Here is a 3,960-nt window from a genome sequence, read left to right as displayed (position 1 = left end):
CGACGTGCTGCGCAAGATTATATTTCTCGGGCGGGCGGACTTCGGCCCGCCCATGGGCCCGCCGTTCTCCGCTATTCTCGAGGCACAAGTCGCGCCGAATACGCTCGTGCACATACGCGGTTCGGGCGTGAAATGCAGCAGTGAAGTATTTCTCTCTCTTGCTGTCGATAGAGAGCAATAGAGAGTGCCGACGGCTTTACGTCTGCCCCTGCGCGGGGTCTCCCGGCCCTCGGCGTTAGCTTGTTTGTCGGTTTCGGAGCCGATGCTCGGAGTTGACGCGGTGCTGTGGGCTCACGCCGTTGGTCGAGAAGTGGCTGCCCTTGTCGGAAGACGACGGCAGATACCGCCCTATAGAATAATGCGGCTTTCGTTACTGCGACCTGACAGGCGCTGCCATTAGTGACAGTAGCACGAGTTTTCTGTTTGTGATTGTGCCGTCCCCCAGGACGGCGGTCTTCCGTACTAATCCTGCATCCCGGCATGCAGCATTTCATTGCGCAGCTCAGACGACCCAGCCGCACTTCGCGAAACACAGGGGCGCACTGAGGCACAGGCCTCTCGACACATACAAACCTCCAAGCTCCATGGCCTGTGTGCGGTTCTCAAATTTCGAGCGCAGCCGTGTTGGTCGTGACACAACACAGCGAGAGAGCAAAACCGAAACCGAAATCCGGCTAAGAGCTACCGCGGCCTTGTCACGTGAGGGCCTATTTCCCACTATGCTTTCCATTATATTTTTTAAGCGCTAACTGCTCTCCCGTTGCAAACCCTTCGCTCGCAGTGAGAAATCATCCGTCCGTGCGGTTAGTGTAGCTCGAAATTTGCTCGAATGGCGGTGCCAGCGCTGCGATTTGCTGCTCGTTGCATTCATTCGTCGTTTGTTAAACCCTAGAAGTGGGAAAGGTGAGCGACTTTCGAGGTCACCGCGATGCTTTCGAGTTGTCTCTGACACCTGACGAGGCATATGGTGTGGCGGCTATGCAAGGATGCATTGCGGCGAGCAGCAGTGCCGAACTGTCGAACTCTGAGGGGCGATCATCAGCTGTGAAACGTCGCTGAACGGATGGGCTTTGCGCGCGTGATGAGTGGATGACACGACAGGTGTTCGCGCGGCCGAGCAACAAACTCCAGGAATGTGTCGGGCTTCTCGACAAGACATCCTTGTGTGTGTAGCATCATTCTCATTCCTTTTGAATGCATGCTGGAAATGACTTTAAAACGAGCACAGGAGTATATTATGCAGGATGCATGCTGCGAATCCGAAATTTGTATTCGGCATTTCGCGTTGCTTTTTTCATACTGTGTTTCACTTTTTCCACACAGCGCCAAGTTGAGAAAACAAAGCCTAGCATGCTAGTACGTTGGTCGATTTCTTTGTTTTTGGTGTTGATGAATGTGAAAGGCAGCATTGGTGAAATCAGCTGGAAGGCGTCGTTTCCTTAAGTGTGAAAAAAAAATTGCGTGAAACCGTAAAAGAATACTATAACCTGGCTTAATTAATGAAGCACACAAAAGGGATTTCGCTATTCAAGCTGAAATTTTCATAACAGTGTTACATCATCAGTTACACAGCAGTCACGTGGAGGTTACGGTAGGAGGGTGGAAAAAATTATTTCTCTAAGGGCACACTTAAAAAAATATATATATGAGTCTTGTACATTTTATTTACAGGTGTGGTGTTCCTGCCAGTGAAGGTTCCAGCTCACAAGAAGTCTGTGCGGGATCCATCCATGACCCATTTATGTGCAGTCTCTCTCCATGTGCTGCCCGCATGGAAATCGTCAAACTGGTGAGCACGTGCTTAGTGTGTTGTGGCAGGCATGGAGGGATCGCATGTTTGCCTGCAATAAGATTGCATGCGGCTAATGATATCTGTCTGCATTGATATACAGTTTATTGAGCAAGGAAGAGTAGTGTAAAGAGAACCACATATGAAAATAATGTAAATAATGTCTGTACTTTTCAGGTGACAGTGGAGATAGGTGTTGTTCTGTGGCTTTGGATTTCTGTTAGTGACCACAATGTCTAGGTAGCCTCATTTCGATTGGTGCAAAATGCAAAAGCATGCATATACTAAAAAACTCAAGGTAGTCATAAACAGTTAAACTTGTGCCCTTCCTTGCAGTGCATTCTGTGGTGGTTTTCTTGAGCATAAAAAGACTCTATTAATTATTTGTGTGCATCAGTTTGGGAAATGTGCCATCAAGTACCTCTAGCTATATGGCAACACTTCGTTTTGATACTAATGATTGATTTTGCAGTCAGTGTATTTTACATTTATATGTAAAACTAGACTATAGTTGAACTTGTGGCTTCAACAATTTCACATATTTGGAAACACAATGTGTAGCTCGTTGGGAGATTTCAGTGCACAGCGTTGATTAACGTGCAGGTGATGGTGTGCATCTTATGCAGATGTGGCGGACCACTCTCACCATGGGGCCTCGAGTGATCGGGAGCCATGATGCCAGATTCATGCTCGCTCACCCGTCGGCTGGACTGGCTGCCTAGCTGGGTGGTCATACCGGGTTCCTGAACGATTACATGAGGTGTCTGCAAAGGTGTCATGGTCATCGTACGGCATGGTCAAGAGTTCTCTGCGAAGGTCAGCAGAGATTGCACTGTGCAACACAACATATTCACCAAACACTCAGCTGCAGGACCATGACACCACTGGCAAGTGGTGATAATAGCAGGAGCACCAACATATACAACAAGGAGGAGGACACAGCACCATTCGGATTCTACCTGACAGACAGGAAGTGCATGATCAGCAGCTGCGTGCAGGAATTGCACTCACCGCCGTGGTTGTCACGTGTAGCTATGCCACGAGTAATCAGTGTACATTTGCTCTGCTTCAAGTTTGATAGCATACTGCTAGGAAGCTGGTGAAGTCTTCATCATTTTGGTGCTGTTCTTTAAGTAGGACGATATTGGTGGTATCCATGACAGTAGAAATCGTTTTTGTCTGGTGCTGCAGTTTTGTGTGAGTCAGGAAGTGCCCCAAGTGTTTTCAGCCTACCGTCTGCCAACTTGCTGAGTGTGTGCTTCAACACATGCTTTGGTGATTGTGAAGAAGTGCCGTCCCTTCGTGTGGTGCCTCCCTATGTGTTCTGCTTGTACACAACGTACATTTTATTTGGTGCTTAAGTTCAGTGAAGGACAGGAAGGCACCAAAATGTTTTCCTTCTAGCACCAGTGTGTCGACTGGACATGCTTTCTCCAGTGCTTTTCTGTTTGCTTCGGTGTTTGTTGAGAGCCAGCAGTCCAGAACATGCTCAACATACAGCATGGTCACTGTGTCTCTAGTTATTTACAACATCTCTTTTTCAGGCTGCAACACGTCTAGTGAGGCACTGTTTGTGTGATAAGATCACAACATGCTTTGCCTTATGGCATTTGGTTGCCTCTGTGTGCTTGCTTTCGACTGCTTCTTTCACATGCTGCACGTAGTTATATAGAAGTGAACTATTTTTCCTGAAGGAAAAGTCATGTAATTATTTCATGGTCAATTTCCCAGATGAAAATGCAAGCCTGGCCAGTGTTTTTACACGTGTACCCAATCCCTTCTTCTAGCTGAAATTTGTACCCGTGACGAAAACCTACAAATTTTACATTAATTCAGTTGAAGGTAACTGGAAGTATAAATTATGCAGCTGGACATAATTTGTGTTTCAATAATAAAGCTCCAAATAATAAAGCTCCAAGTGCTGGTGTTTTGTCCTTCTCTTGTGTCATCTTTCATTGTGCTGTTTTTCCAATTCGTAAAACATGTACCAACCAGCCCGTATTTGCCCTCTTCTGGAACTCCAAATGGCATTTTGTAGCTGGAAGGGCATGATCCGCTTCAATAAGTCAGCTGGAAATGGATCATAATAGTAGTAGTAGTAGTAGTGGTAGTAGTAGTAGTAGTAGTAAACGCTATTGATCTTTCTGGGTTGCGCAGGCGGTCTTCCCAGG

General features: G+C 46.9%; 1 long non-coding RNA gene across 1 annotated transcript; it reads left to right on the top strand.

Moving 5' to 3' along the window:
* The first annotated feature begins 757 nt into the window (after positions 1–757).
* Positions 758–3,707, top strand: LOC149350076 (uncharacterized). Its single transcript, XR_016290228.1, has 3 exons — positions 758–1,165; positions 1,672–1,789; positions 2,416–3,707. It is a non-coding gene; the product is annotated as an uncharacterized LOC149350076 (long non-coding RNA).
* Positions 3,708–3,960: the final 253 nt, after the last annotated feature.

This window comes from Amblyomma mixtum, chromosome 3 (genome assembly GCF_055824585.1).
Source record: "Amblyomma mixtum isolate Tamu chromosome 3, ASM5582458v1, whole genome shotgun sequence".
In the NCBI taxonomy this organism is placed as follows: Eukaryota; Metazoa; Arthropoda; class Arachnida; order Ixodida; family Ixodidae; genus Amblyomma; species Amblyomma mixtum.
Note: the sequence above shows the minus strand (reverse complement) of the source record. Positions and strands in the feature narration are given on the sequence as shown.